Here is a 16,660-nt window from a genome sequence, read left to right as displayed (position 1 = left end):
GGCAGCTCCATATCCACACTTCGAACCATCTGAAACAAAAATTCAGAAACACTTCTTCATCGGGCCTTACCCAAAATTGTGTATCCCTTCAACAACATACCTCATTTCTAGCCAGTAGGGCAATTCTTCACCATATTTTTCATCAAATTTCTTGAGCAATAAGCCATTAAGGTCCAAAATGAGAACCCTACGTTGGACGCTCAACGGAGGTGGTGGCCTTGGCCATATCAGTGGGATTCTTTTACACAGTCTATACCATAGAGGAAACACGAGCACTGGAGGAGACAACACCCAATTCCATATTGCACGAATGTCAGCCCTGCCATTGTGCTTGTCAACCCTGAACCTATCTGTAAGGCGCCATTCTTCAACTGAAAACATATATGCAAATGCAAAATTACACAAGACTCAAATTTAAATATGCAATTAGGACATATCTACATATTGAAATCATACAATAAAAATACACAATGTTCAAAAATTAGGCACAAGATGAAAGAGACGTCAAATGGGAAAAAAAGTTATATTAATTTCAGAAGTGGTTACATAAAAAGAAACATAGGGGGGGCAAACTATAATATTTTGCAGGCTCTGGGTTTAGGGTCAGAACTTGTGCCGGTATTCTGCATCTCCTTAGTGTCTTCTATGTCCATCTCCTCTTTTGGCTGCCGCTGGGTCTCTTCCTCTTCCTTGCTTTTTTGCTCCATTTCAGGCTTCTCATCTGCAGTCTTCTCGATTTATTTATTTTTTCCTTTCTCATATGTTGAGCAAGGGTCTCCTCGGGATTTCCCTCCAACCTGACATCTACACGACCATCAGCTTTAGAAAGCTGTGCAGCAAAAGATCACTTATTAGAGCCTTAATCAATGAAAAAACGTACTCTTGCCACGTTGGCCTTGTTTTCTCGGGGTCTTTGATCTTGTCACCCGCACGTCAGTGTCTAGCAACACATCGTCTTCCTCATTCTGCGTTTTCCCTTCAGCACCAGTCGTACTCCGCTCCTTTACCTCAAAGTTTTGTTCTTCTTCCGTTGTTTCCAAAACAGGTTTCTCATCATTACCAGGGACACTTTCATCAAGCAAAACCTCCAGAGGTGTCTTGTATGCAGGCGTCACTGCATCGTTTCCTGTGTCTTTACCGGCAGTAGTTCTGAAGCAGCTTGACTTTGAAAAAACATCAGAGAAGACAAAAATCAACCACCTGATTAAAACAATGGTGTGTTTTCTTTAGAAGGGATTGGTCTTTTGCAAAAATAACTCCGGGGAAATCCTTAAGCAGGCACTTTCCTTTCGCATCCAAGTGAGCATAGCAGAATGCATGGTATGCATGTGAACAAGGCAATAGAACAACATGGCTTGAGCGATTGTGATGATGAATTTTTACACCACAAGCATTGCACACATCAATGAGAACAACACTATGTCTAGGAGTTGAAACTCGTGCAGGCAAGTCTATGGTTTCAGGTAGCATTGGTTGACTAATCATGTCTGTCACAAACGTGACACAGAGACCAAAGGTTTCCTCACGCTCCAAACATTTGGATAATTCTTCTTGTAGGTAAGAGACCTCTGTTATCAAACAATGTCAAATAGGTATAAAATTGGTATGAATGCTTGAAGATCGGTATAATAATGTTATCATACCGGTATGATTACATCCTGTCGGTATGATGTTATCCCACCGGTATGATGTTATTATACTGGATAGTATAACATCATACCGATAGGATAACATCCAATAACATCATACTGGTAGGATAACATTATACCGGAAGGATAACATCAAACCGGTTGGATTTTATCATATCGTTAGGGTGTAATCATACCGGTTGGATCTAACCATACCGGTCAGATCTAACCATACCGTAGGATATAACCATACCGGTAAGATGTAATCATACCGGTAGTATATAATCCTACCGGTATGATAACATCCTATCGGTATTGTCATCTACCCTTCCCGAATTGATGTTATTGTCATACTATTATGTTTTTTTATTATTCATTTTTGTGGTACCACATTCTACCCATCCCAGTATGATAGAGCCATAATACCGGTATTGTAAAACTTATAATACCATTTTCACTATTAGAGTTTCAGTACAATATGGTTATTATAATCATACCATTACTTTAGTGTTAAACTACTATTTTGTTTTGTTACTATACTGGTATTATTTTGTTGTTATACCTGTATTATGTTGCTTTCATACCATTATTGTGATCATTGATAGAACTTATATTAACATGTTCACCAATAGAATACCAATACTGGTATTGCAACCGTTACTTTGTAGGTATGTTACCATTATTTATAGTAATCAATCTACTTTATAGGTATTATTGTGTAATCATTCCACAATAGTATATAGAATATAGTATATTGTACATCCAAATCAGTAGTTTGCAGGTATTATACTACAATCAGATGGAGTTAAAAGCATACATGTTCCTGCTATAGGGTGGATTTTGCTTGGTCAAATTTTTCTTGGAGGCTATCAAGCAAGCCTGTTGGTACATTGGCATCGTCAGGGAAGTGCATTCGGATGGTGTCAAGGGCACCCTCACAACGATGCACATCAGCAACAATAGATTTGACCACAGAATCCTTAGCCTTCTAACACTCGGCTGATACACTATCATGATATTTTCTAACCTCAACAAGTAGTTCAAGGAAGTGGATACTTCAACACTAAACGCAGACTGAGTAGTCTCAAAAAGCCCACTTCCGGTTGGTGTACTTCCGGATGGGGTATTTACTAACAAGATGGCAGAACCACTTGGGGTTCTTGTGGATACTTGGGAAGTCTTTAACTTCCATTGTTATCTTTTCCTATCTAAGTGGCCTTCATTGGTCATATTCTTCACCACCTCAGATGCAAACTCAGTCCACTTTACCGGACCTGTGCATACGAAATAAACATATCCGCATGCAAACTTGACTCCCAGTAGATAGTTTGGTGGTTTGGATTGATACACCTGCTTGTAGAGCTGGTAGAGTGCCTTGTAGTGATCCGGCCTTGCTGTTTTTATCGGCACTTTTTTCTTTCTCACTGGAACACACGTGAAAACTTTCATCCAGTCGGATATGGGAACATCTGTATCTGTCAACTTCCTAACATCTTTGATTGATACACCTGCTTGTAGAGCTGGTAGAGTGCCTTGTAGTGATCCGGCCTTGCTGTTTTTATCGGCACTTTTTTCTTTCTCACTGGAACACACGTGAAAACTTTCATCCAGTCGGATATGGGAACATCTGTATCTGTCAACTTCCTAACATCTTTCCCCTCAAGACTTAACCCATATTCCCTGTGAAAATCCTCCTTTGTCGTGCAGAATGCCTTTAATGGCACCTCCACATCCTTGGGGTGAACAAAGCGGCTGATTTTGGGAGGAGGCTGTAACTTCTGTCTCTAAAAAGAATAAATCCATATTCATTACTCAATATATCCACACCTCAATACTCTACTACACATACAGGTCCATTGTACACAACACACAGAGAGACAGAGAGAGGTGACATACCTTTGTGGGAGAATGTCGGGTCTTTGTGGGGGAGACCTGTTGGGCTGCATTCCTTGGGCTCTTTCTTAAGTTGCTATCCATAGTGAAGGATAAGAAGCATGCACAAGGGGTTGTAGAGTGAGCTGAGAAAGGCGCAGAAGGAGAAAGGCACAGAGATATGGAGAAGTACAGTCATGCAAACATTCGACTGAACATTCTTCTGACGTGGGCTCCACACGTGTTTTTGAATCCTCCAACGATTATTAAGATTTTGTATCCTCCACACGATTATTTAATTCAAACAATTTTTGCCCATAACACCAGTTTCATACCCCCTAAATTTTAAGCCTCCAAAAGCAACTTTCAACCGGTTAAAACTGGGCCACCTATTCATGCATCCACCCTGTGACATCATGGGCAACTTTGACATAGATGGTGATGAAGCTAGGTATTGTGGAACTATTGAGAGGATTCTAAAGGTTAATCCTTTTATACCTTCATCTTTGAGTGCAAGTGGTTTGCAAATGTGTCTAGATGGTATGAGAATAGCCTCTACATGGTGGACTCTAGTGTGTATCACACCGGGAAGTATTACAATTTAGTTTTGCCACACAATTGTGAGCAAGTAGGTGACTACCTTTTTTATTCTTATTTGCTTGTAACATTAATGATACCACTGTTACTCACTTTGAGATTCTCTTCTATAGGTCATCTATATCCTACAATCCACCAACCAAAACTTTGGTTCGTAATTCCCGTAACAACTTGGAGGAGAACCATTTTTTCCATCTTTGACCCTCTTCCACCTCCTACTTTGGATGAGGGGGAGACAGAGGAGAGGGAGATTGATGATTCAAGTCCGACGGTCGCAAGTCTTAGCGAGAATGATTTTCATGATGATGAGATGAAAGATGACAAATTCGAAGATGATGAAGCCAACGCATCCACAAACAACAATTCTATTTCTTTCTTTATTGATTTAGGAGCCATGGGCTTAGAATTGGATGATGCTTCTTGTAGGGACTTTAAGGTATGAAATTTTCTGGTCGTGTCATCCATTCATGTCTCTCTCCCTCCTCTTCCTTTCTCTAATTTTGTGAAGCATGCTAAATTATGTTAATCAAGTGATAGTGATTAGTTTAGCTGTAACCAAGTTTAATCCCACATAGCTAAGTATTGTTCCATGTTTTTATATCTTTTTTAAAATTTCATATAATAATTCTTTAACTTTTATTAAGGGAGAGGGAAACTCAAAAATTTGAGGCGGAGGGAATGTTTAAGCCATAATTTGAATGTTTTGCTGCCAACAAAGAGCGTGGTGTAAAATACCCAAAATAGCACACCGCAAACCATAAACAAACAATTTTTCATACCTGACAAATCGCACAATGCATAATCCATACTATACACAAACAAAGAGAGACAGAGAGTGGGAGAGAGCAAGAGAGAGAGCATGTGTAGGCGCACCTCCTAGAGCGAAGTGCTACATCGACACGAAAAGAGAAAAGAGAGGAGAGAGAAGAGAGAAGAGAAAAGAGGAGAGGAAAATAACATTTGCGCAAGGTGCATCTCCCCACGTGCAAGAGTGAGCATTTTTCTCTTGCACGTATTTCCTTTATACATTTTTGAATGCTCAAAATGAATACACACTATTTGGCCGGACATTAATTGTCCATAGCTCATACAGAGCACTTTAATAACACAATGATAATAATCTGGTAACCTTTGTACATTCCATAAAGCATCTATGCCTTTTCCACTTGTCATCTGCAATAAGAAATAAATAAATTAATTTATCATTTCCATTACATACCTCTCCATTGGAAAGCAATTGTCCTCAATTGCAAAGTTCAAAATCTGCAATAATACTTATCAAAAAACAAGTGGCAAAGTTATAGATGCTTTATGGAATGTACAAAGGGTACCAGGAGGTGTGTCTGCATGTTCTCTCTCTCTCTCTCTCTCTCTCTCTCTCTCTCTCTCTCTCTCTCTCTCTCTCTCTCTCTCTCTCTCTCTCTCTCTCTCTCTGTCTCTCTCTGTTTGCGTATAGTATGGATTATGCATTGTGTGATTCATCAGGTATGCAAATTTGTCTATTTATGGTTTGTTGTGTGCTATTTTGGGTATTTTGCAGGTTTCACTACTCTCTATTAGCAGCAATAGTATTGGAGCTAAGGCTACGCCTCATACTAAATATTTTAACAAGTAACAACTAAGTATTTTTTTTATGTTTGTAGATTTCATTAATTGTTTTAATTAGTATTAATTGCATGATACAATTAGGGATATTTTGGAATTGAAGATAATTTCTACTTTATTATCATGATATTAGTGATTGATAAGAGTAGGAGAATTGTACAAAAGTAGAAGAGAACAAAGATTAAATTCAATACGAGTTTATTTAAGGTAAATTAGCATAGCAAGTAGAAGAAGGCTTGATGATTAATTGGATGAAAAAACAAAACAACGACTAGAAGAAAAGGGAGTAATATGGAAAAGAAGAACTAGGTCATTTTTTATGTCTTAAGAACAATGTAGAGAGACCGCAAAGATCTTTTTTATAAAATTTGAACTCAACTCTTGTTACTCTTGCGGAAAATGGGCTGACCATTTTGCCCATGATTGTGAAGCAGAAGAGGGGCCGCTCTTAGGTTGTACCAAATCCTTGCACATAGTCGCATAAGAACAATCATATAGCCACTTTTTAATTTTAAAAAATAGACATAACACAGAAGGGATGTTATTGCATATTATTAACATGGTAATAAACTATACTATCTATCTGATGAGTATTGATGGGCTCCAACTAACGGTCGCCGTCAGAGTCACCGGCAACAGCATTATCGACAGTAAGCCCGGACATTATCGTCACTAACACTAGCAATGTTGTCCCATGCCTTTGCTAACCAACCACAACCTCCAGTCCCTACCCATTCATAGGTGCCACCAAGCTATCCCAACCACCCATTTTAGCGGTCGGCATCAAAACCTCTCACATACACACACCAAGTCTCAATCTCCTCTCTCTCTATCTATTGCTAGCTAACCACTAGTTTCTCTCACTCACCCTCCTGCAACCACCCGACCCTCAATGTCTCTCCCTGGTTTGCTTATGGCAACCACACATGCACAATCTGTTTGGACTCCTACTACCAACAGAGGGGACAAAAACCCTACCAAATCCCAAAATAGCACATCGCAAACCATAAACAAACAAATTTGCATACCTGACAAATCTCACTACGCATAATCCATACTGTGCGCAAACACAGAGAGGCAGAGAGCGGGAGAGAGCAAGAGCAAGAGCATGTGTAGGTGCACCTCCTAGAGTGGAGTGCTACGCCGACACGATGAGAGAGAAGAGAGAAGAGGAAAGGAAAATAACACTGGCGCTAGGTGCAATCTCCCCCCGTGCAAGAGTGAGCATTTTCCTCTTGCACGTATTTACTTTATAGGATTTTGAATGCTCAAAATGAATACACACTGTTTAGCCGGACATTAAACACTTTAATATTACAATGATAATAATCTCGTATCCTTTGTACATTCCATAAAGCATCTATCCCTTGCCACTTGTCAATTGTAATAAACAATAAATACAATAATTTATCATTTCCATTACATGTTTACGCGCTAAATTACGCTTCAAAAATAAACGCGACAATTGCCGTGGCAATAACAAAGGTAACTATCATGGTAATAACCGTGGAAATAAATGCAATAATACTTGAAATGAAATAAATCCCCCCCACCCTTGCCCTCCTCTCTCTTCCCTCTCCAGCTAATTTTGGACGTTCTCTCTACAAAACGCGGTAAAAGTCCACGATAAACAATTTTTCATAGTGGATTAGGAATATCACAGTTCATTATTGAATTTTCTGTTTGGTTCCAGCACCAATTTACATGTTATTTATCTTCTTCTTATTGTTGGTAACCTTAAAGAGGTATTTTGATTCGTGTCTATATTCTATATTTTCTCTCTATCCACCACTATATTCTCTTATTAATCCTTAAAATATCCCTATCTCTACTCCTTTCCCTTGGTTTGAGCCGCTGCTACGTGTCCGTCTATTGCAAGAAGCCCGATGATTTCCCACTCGACCCTCGAGAATCGTGCACTCCAACAACTTTGATGAACCCGGACGTGAAACTAACCGGAGGAGATGGAGTCATCCATGTTGACAAGCTAGGAGAAAGAGATGAAACACATTATGAAGCTAATGCTGCTATTTTCTAATAAGCGGTATGCAAATCAAGTGGAGGATATGAATCAAAATTTGGGTACCGGGTTGAAGACTGAGAATTGAGAATTGAAGAATGAGATAATTCAATTTTTTTGAAGTATCACAGTCAGCAATAGAAAGGAAGGAATCTAAAAAGGAAAAAATCTAGAAGCAAGAAATGTTGCAGCAATTGGCTTTCAAAAAAGGCAAACGCTCAGTTTTTTCTAAGCGGAGCATTTTTTATGGTTATGATCCAGCAGGTTACTTGGAGTGCTATGAAGAGGAGCTAGAGTTACATGGGGTGCTAAAAGAGAAGTGGATTCTAAAGTTTGACAAGTTCGTGATCCCAAATTTTATTAAGCGAGTTGAAGAGCTTCAAGAGTAGAAAATCTATAGATGGAGAAAGTTTAAAGTTGTTGTTACTTGAGAACGATAGGATCCAAGTATGTAGGATGATGATCTGAATTGTATTAATGAGCCTACCTATGATGAGGTTTTCAAGCAAATTCGCAATAAACTTGAAGTTGTTGTTGATGAGTGCTTATTTGAGAATGGCAAGCTACTACAAGATAAAGATGATGAAGAAGTTATTAGATTTGTTTATTCAAAGCTTGGGATTGCAAATTCCTTTTCAATCACAGAATCTGAAGACTTACAAGGACCAAAAATGGATGACAATTTACAAAGTTTGAACACGCAAAAGGACTTGCAAGGACGGGAAAGACATGAAGGCTTACAGGGGTCTGCACATACATGAGGGCTCATAGGCTATGGATGTACAAGAGCATTTACAGGGCTTGGGTATACTAGATTTACATGGCTTGAAATTCCAAGAGTATGGGTCTGAAGAACTCCAAGCTCATGTATTAAAGGGGATTATGAATACTTCTTTAATACGAATTTATAATACAAAGCTCACAATGTGACATGCTGATCCTAAACTTGATGATTCCTACTCAGAGAGGGGGGCACGATGATATGCACTCCTTCAGTTCTACCTATTAGTGGATTTTCTATAATGATGAGATGGAAAGGAAAATTGATATCATTTTTTGGATGCATGTTGATTCTTGTGCTATTGTTGTTCAAAAATATTTGATGGAGGGTACGAGAAGGACCAGAACTTACTTTTGAAATTGAAGAATTTAGATCAGGATTGTTCTAACCATGAAACATGTAGAACACATGTTTCTTTGGACAAAAAGGATGATATGGACCTTATGCTCTTCTTGATGATGCTTTAGAGGAATTTTGAGTCAGATCTTATCACTCAAAAATTCTATAGTACATGTGGTAAGAGATAATGAGGATGATGACGAGCTGATGCAGATACTTGATGAGGTTGCAAAGGATTTTAAGTATACTATAGAAATGGTACCTATAGTTTTCAAGGTACCTACTAGAGTAATTTTTGTTGTGGATACTAATGATCTATTTATACATACTGAGGAAGTTGTTAGAGGAGGAGATGATATAGATTTGTTGCTACCCTATGGTCCAAGGGTTGTTATGGTCCACTTGAAGATGCTTTTGTGTTTTATGGTTCCATAATAGTTTGCATTATGTGGTAGTTTACCTATCAACCTTATGATCCAGGAGAACCTGGTGAAGTATTCCTTCTATGGGAATGATTCAATCTGCCATTTGATCTCGGAGGAGATAGGTATATGCATGATCAGGGATGATTGACTTCTATGCCATATGATCAAGGTGGTATGCACGATGGCTTATGTGTTCATGCATGCTTATGCTCCACTAATGAAAAAAATATATTTTCCCTATTATCCTGGAGGAAAGATGCTCTCATGAAGTCGCACATTGGGATATTATGGATAGTATGCTCACAATGAGGCAGTGGCTATATTTTTACAAATTCCTCCTTGCAGTTTTGATTAACGGTTGGCACATGCCAAAGGATCTGCAGGTTTAGCGGGGGTGGATGTCATGTCGCTCCGCTTCCACGATAAAAAAATAAGGCCAAAGGATGCAAATCAGGCATGTTTGCAAGATATTGTGCTTTGCAATGTTTTGTTCAATTCAAGATAAAGTTGTGCTTGGCACTACCATTATAAAAAATTATGCCTAACATGGTGCATTTAAGGAGCTCAAGGAGCTAATTGTAGACTAGAATATAGCCGATTGGAGTACATTAACCATGATAAATATGGTCAGCAATGGCTTGGTTGATATATATGTCAAATGTGATGCTCTTACAAAAGTGAAAAAGGTTCTTGGTGGCCACATCAAACACATTGAATGCAGTGTATGTCAATTATACATGTCTCCATGGGAAATACTTTCTCCAAATTCTTTTTCCTTGCACTTTGAAGAGGCAAGAAGATTGTGAGGCGGGGCTTGTTGGCAAAGCATGTTGAGCAAAGTAGTGCTTTGTTCGGGATAAAGATGTGCTCAACACTACCATAGTTTATATGTATGCTTGTTATGGTGCATTGAAAAGCATAGTCGTTCTTGGCAATGGGATAAGTATGCCTAACATGGAGCTATTACAAAAGCACAAAAGATTCTTGATGGACACATCGGACGCATTAAATGAAGTTCACCTATGATTGTACCTTGAAGCCAAGCGGTTTCACAAAGCTCTTGATATGGGTGAGATAATCAATGGGGAGATTCCTAGGCAAGAGTCGGAGAAGTATGTTGTATTAAGAAATGCTTTGGTTGATATGCAGCCAAGTTGGGAGGCTCGGTCACCCACCAAAAGCGGCCGATCATTGAATAAATAGGAGGGGAGACTATATGGATAAGAAGGAAAAAAATAAAGCATCGGCATGGAGGGGCATGTGAAACTAACCCAAGTAGGTATTTTTTTAATAAAGAGCATAAAGCTTAGAGCAGAGTCTCGCTAGAGATTAGTGAGATTTGAAAGATTTATATTATCTTATAAAGTAGTGGTCACCCATTTCTTTAATGAAGTTAGTGAGATGAGGAAAACAACTTCCGTCAAATTTTAAAGGCTACAAATACAATAAAATTTATTTGTATTAAGGGATTTCTGAAAGTGTTAACCAATGATAATTCTCTCCCTTCTTTTCACAGATCGTGCATGGTCACTTTTCTATTACATTTGGTAAGTATACCTTTTCTTACTTATCCTTCAAATATTGTGTGAGACCATCCAGCTTTCCTTTTTAATGTTCGATACCACGAAAAGAATTAATCATAGGGGGACTCAGCTCTTTACCTGGAAATAAAAACAAAAATGAGCTACACAACTCATATTTGCGTATTGCAACACCAGCTGCAGCTGGCATTGGGAAATTTCATGAGGAAGTTGATAGGAAACACCGTGCTATGTGCAGCTTGCATGAGAAAAGAGCCACCACTACAAGTGTGAAGCTTTCATGGAGAAATTTGATAAGAGGAGGTTGTCTATAAAAGCACTGGTTGCATGGAAAAGGAGGCCCGCAAATGACATGAAAAGAGAAGAGCTACAATAAGGAAAGGGGGGTCGTAAGGAAAACCAGAAATGAGGAGGGCAAAGGAGGTGAAGAGGGCGGCCATGAGGGAACCTGTGAGCAGCTGTTAAAGTGGGTTCGAGAGCTACAAAAGGTCACGTGCCAAGGGAAGAGGTTCATGAGGGGTGACGCCAGAAAGCAGAGCACACATCTCGAAGGGCCAACCCAAGGAACAAATGCTGCCAAGCTGATGCAACTTGGGAGAGCATGAAAGAGGAGGCTCAAAAGGGAGTAAGAGGCTGCAAGATGAAGCCATAGTTGAGTGTTACAAGAGGGGAATGGCGGGATGATGAGCAAGGGAAACCAAGGACAAGAGGGTTGCCCAAGGGAGGTGACTTGTAGTAGCAAAACAATGTAGAGCTGTGTGAAGTTGAGCTCTATAGAGAATAGAGTGAGGAAGGAGAGAAAGGGAGTGTAGACAGAGAATAAGAGATACAGGAGGGAGAGACGTATAAAAGATAGGGAAAAAAGGAGATGACACCGGAGAGGGAAAACTTGAATTAGAACTCCTTAGGGAACATTACAATAGGAGTCCTTTTATAGGTGTGTACAAGGGATATAGTTGTCGCAAGGATAACAAACCATTGGTGAGTTTCGAATCTCTTTGCTACCTATAAGTGCTATGTACTTTTCACATGCCTCCTTAAATCAAAACCATAATTGAAACCATAGAGCATTTGCTATGAGATCCCCCCTCAAATGCAAATAGGACATACAAATAAAACAATGTTGAAAACACGAAAATCATCCAAATCCAACAGACTAGGTTAAAAACTCAAAACATTTTAAAATTTTCACATAGAACATAGGACGTGACTTTATATTTTGCACGTTATCACTTCAAAAAAAATTGCCAATAGAAGACATATGCATCGTGATGTACATATTGTCAATTTCATTTTAGCTCATTCTAAAACATTGAAAGTATACAAACCACTCATAAATTGAAATTTGCCAATATTGTCTTGCTCTTTACAAAGATTAAAATGAATGTTTTACATGCAAAATGTGTGCATATACTTCTTTAAGTTGAAGTATATTAGCTATTTGTAGACATAGAGAAATAACATATTAGTGTGAATATTACTTATGTAAAGGTAGCATTTAAAATAGCAACTATGATTGGTGAATAAAACATTCTTTTGGATATGATTAGATAGTATATATTTTCACAAGAACATTTAAAAACAACAATTTTAGACAATTCAAACATTTAATTTGTTTATGAAATACTCTTCACGGTCGCGTTATCGACCAAGTATTTCATATACTTAATACTTAAAAAATGAACTGCACATGCATATACAAATTATATGGCATTCATACAATTGGGTTAAGGACTTGAATGCCACATTTATGCAAAAACAAATGCTTTTAACAAACGACACTCATTTAGTCGTTACCGATCGAGTGTTGCCCGAACCTAAAGAGCAATAATGGCTTCCATACGAGCATTATATAGCCGCGTTACCGATTGATGTCTATATATTTTTTGGAAAGGGGAAAAGAATTTGACTCACCATCATGATACTGAAAAAGGGCAAGGGAACTAAACATCCTAATCTCCACCCAGCCATGCCCTATATAGGCCCTTGGCTTGCTAAATATAGGGACCCCCTTGACTGCATGTCCATCCTGGCCCTTGGCCGTGACTGGTCCTACCCTTGTCCTGACATTACTCCCCCCTTGGAGAAGCGTTTTTGTCCGCAAAAACACAAGTGATGTAATATTCATAAGAACACTAAGCATACCTCATGGATCCAACGGTTCATTTGAGCGAAACCCGGTTCAGTAGGAGGTTCAATGAAACCAAGAGTAACATCCTGATTTTCTACATTGTTGTCCATTTGTAACCATCTGATGGTATCGGTTCCTATATTGTGTAGACTCCATTTAGAACGCTCATGAGCATGGTAAACGAGTTTATCAAAAAAAGATGTACCAAAAAGAGTACCACTTGTCACTTTCCATGAAAGTAACTTGCTGACATAACTCATCAGCCAAGTTTAAGTCCTTGACTTGTTCCTTTTCATCATCAGTAAACAACCCCACCCTAACGAGTGTTCAAGATTGAGAACCTAAGTTATACATGAAGAGAGTACACCTAGTTGCAAACATGCTTTAACTTATAGTAAGAAAACTCTAAGTAGAGCAATAAATGCTTACTGATTGGATCGCTTGGTGCTAATGTACACACTTAGCATATCCTTCAGCACCAGATTACACTTTGTAATCGAACTATCCCCTTGGATAACTGACAGTACTGAGGTGAGTTCCCTCACGGTTTACAGACAGTCATCCCAAATGACTGGTAAATGGGAATGACAATATCGTGTAACATTGTTGAGGAATCAACAATGTCCGGAATAACCAACATGGTTAACTTGAGAAATCCACAAATACCCAAACCGAGCCATGACCTCTATTGGGGATTAGTAGACCCAAAAGTAACCTCATAGAGATACTGCACATAGAGTGCAAAATGCTGCATAAGTAACAACTTGAGGAATATGCATGCCGTTCCAAATCAGCCTTTGCTAAACACTAGGGCCCATAACACCTAGTGTGCATGCATTTAGCAAAAAACAGATCCGAACCTGTATATCCATGGTGATCCTTGTCAATACTTATGGCAAATGTGATGCACCTAGCACACATTAAAAAGGAATGTAAATAATTCTGAAAAGAAAGTAAATACTTTCAGTTGCAAGCCTTGCTGAAATGTATGAATCACAATAGAAGGTGAAGCATTGATCACTTCTAGATACATATACAATGAAACTTTTTCATTAACAACTTATAGCCTTGCTATATGTATAAACAACCATTTGTAATTTTGTTTAGCAATACTTGTAGCTGAACAAGTCATTCTAAGTATCCGACAATTTCTGGCCATTGAAATTGCTCCTGATACATCGTGCTGAAAATGGTCTAGAAAACAGATTTGACCAGCACCTAGGGACTTTTTCGTGACACATAATTGAAATAGGGGGCGCCAGTGTCAGTCCTAGAGACCCATATTTGCCACATGTGGAATATGTCTCAACTAAGGATGTCTGAATATAGAACATCCTTCAAGTACAAGATGTACTTGTGTGTGGAGGTAACTCTAAACACTCTGCGACAAGAGTGAGAGGGACCCTCATTCATTGCTCCACACTGGCTAAACCGAACTCCTTGAGTTCCTAGACCATGTTGTATCCCATGTGACAACATGTGCCAAATCGAATCCTACAAGTGGATTCATAACAACATAATGTACTTTGAACAATACGGCCCAAAATACTTGTTTTGACATGCCCTTGGAATGGCCCTGAAATATTCAAGCGTATTTAAACGACTTGAAAAAAAAAACAAGCAATGCATACTAAAACTAGAATAACACCAAATCAATAGATGTGTACCTGGAGATTGAATTGAATGTTCACTTACCCGTATTCAAATATAGAGGAGCACGTCACCCACCTGTGAAAAAACAAGCAACATTGCACTGGAAACCCTGGGTTTTGCCTTTGCAATCTAAATCCCGTTGATTAGAATCTATGTAGTCAAACCCCTTGGTAAGATTCTTTGTAGAAACTTCTCAACTAGCAGGTAACGGTAACCTACATAGTCAACCGTGTACAGAATGATTGGAATCAACTTGAAAAGTGTGTCCGTCCGCTACCGCTTGTGGTAGATTGCGGAATTCTTTCCTTGAAAGTATAACTGGGAGAGATCAACTGTGATCCTCAATGCAGATCAAATTGTGATCCTTAATGCCTATGGGGTGATGTAACAAGCACCCGTCGAGTCTTACCCCAAAACAATATATCCATAGACACGTCGTAATGCTATAGAGAGAGCAGGAAATCCACACAAGTGAACTACCAATCTCTTATGGACAGCCATGCTGTCGCAACTGATTGCTGCATCGATACTTCCTTGTAGAGCTCAGTTGCTGTGAGTTGAAGAGTATAAAAAACTCTCTCTCTCTCTCTCTCTCTCTCTCTCTCTCTCTCTCTCTCTCTCTCTCTCTCTCTCTCTCTCTCTCTCTCTCTCTCTCTCTCTCTCTCTCTCTCTCTCTCTCTCTCTCTCTCTCTCTCTCTCTCTCTCTCTCGTTTTCAGCTGCTCATCTTCCACGCCATGGCTTGCCTCAGGCTACACCCACCATAGCTAGCCTCGAACACCAACAACTGGTATCAAAGCCTCGAGGGCTATGCTCGAGAAGCCTCGCGGGACCGGCACCTTACAGAGAGAGGAAGCAGCGTGACGACCTGCAGAGCAAACCAACCACAAACGGCATTAACATGATCGCCCTATTGTTGTAAGGCTTTTTCGACACATCAGCTTCTGCTAAAACACTCGCCATCGCCTGTTGTGAAGCACACCGTAAACGGCGCTGTCGCCTGCAGAGAACTCGCCATGACAGTCAGTTTTTGTTATTTTTCTTCCTTTTCACACCTTATACAAGGTGGCCATTATCTTTGGCCTTGCTTCGAGGGTCTTCACACCCCGTTGGTCAAAATCATGAAGCCAGTTCACAAGCATCGCAAAACCACTCACAACTACGGTACTGATAGTTTTCAACATATAAACATGGGCGAAGATGTGGCAAATTGCTACCGGTTGATGCTCAAAGTTTTAGTCCCTGACTTGCAACATCATGTCAAAATGCATGCAAGAACAAAGGAAAACAGATTGGCTAAGTCAAGCACTTCAAATGCAATTGGCGGTGCGCGCGGCCTAACAAAGGGCTTCACAAATGACTGTTCGACATGGAAAAGATTCAAGTATATGCAAGCTCTAGCAATAAGGCAACTAATCGTACACATGAAGATCTTCTTTGAGATTGCAGTACAAGTTTTCAAAACTTTTTTTTAAAACCTTTAGTGTCATAGATTTGTCCTCTTTAGTCTATTGTCAAAACAATCATACTCCTTTTAGTCAAAGCCTTGTTGTCAATTATTGTCATGCTTGTCGGTTATCATCACATCAAAACTTGTACGGGATATAGACACTGCCATCTATAAATGGTAAGACCTCCCAATTTTTGTCAGTTCTCAGCCTGTTTTTATCGCTTCTCATGAGGTTACTGGGTACACCATAAACCCAAGGTTTGGCAGTGAACCAAAAACTCCATTTTTGGTAGCTAACTTTTTTTTACCTACACCTTCTCTGTTCAAGGGGGGGTTACTGGCCTAGCACCAGGTTATGGATAAACCAACAATCCTTGATTGTGAGAAAACCTAAAACTCACGGTTGACAAGTATACCAAAAACTCGAGGTATCATGAGTTGCTTGTCCAGTTCGGGCTTGAGGGGGGGATTGTTGGGTTCAAGCCCTCGGTCAGTTATCTTGAGTGTCTAGCCTATGGGAAATTCCCTTTATGGAGCATGCAGGTGACTTCACTTGGACTCCAAGTTATGCATGGCAAGGCTACCCTTTATATGCATGGTCAATTTTTACAAGTAATACA

At 39.4% G+C, this 16,660-nt stretch overlaps 1 pseudogene; it reads right to left on the bottom strand.

The window, feature by feature from the left end:
* Window positions 1-532: 532 nt before the first annotated feature.
* Window positions 533-15,608, bottom strand: LOC147460548 (uncharacterized; annotated as a pseudogene).
* Window positions 15,609-16,660: the final 1,052 nt, after the last annotated feature.

The sequence above is a fragment of the Adiantum capillus-veneris genome, chromosome 3 (assembly GCF_014529385.1).
Source record: "Adiantum capillus-veneris isolate H3 chromosome 3, ASM1452938v2, whole genome shotgun sequence".
Classification (NCBI taxonomy): domain Eukaryota; kingdom Viridiplantae; phylum Streptophyta; class Polypodiopsida; order Polypodiales; family Pteridaceae; genus Adiantum; species Adiantum capillus-veneris.
This window is presented reverse-complemented; position numbering and strand designations above follow the sequence as displayed.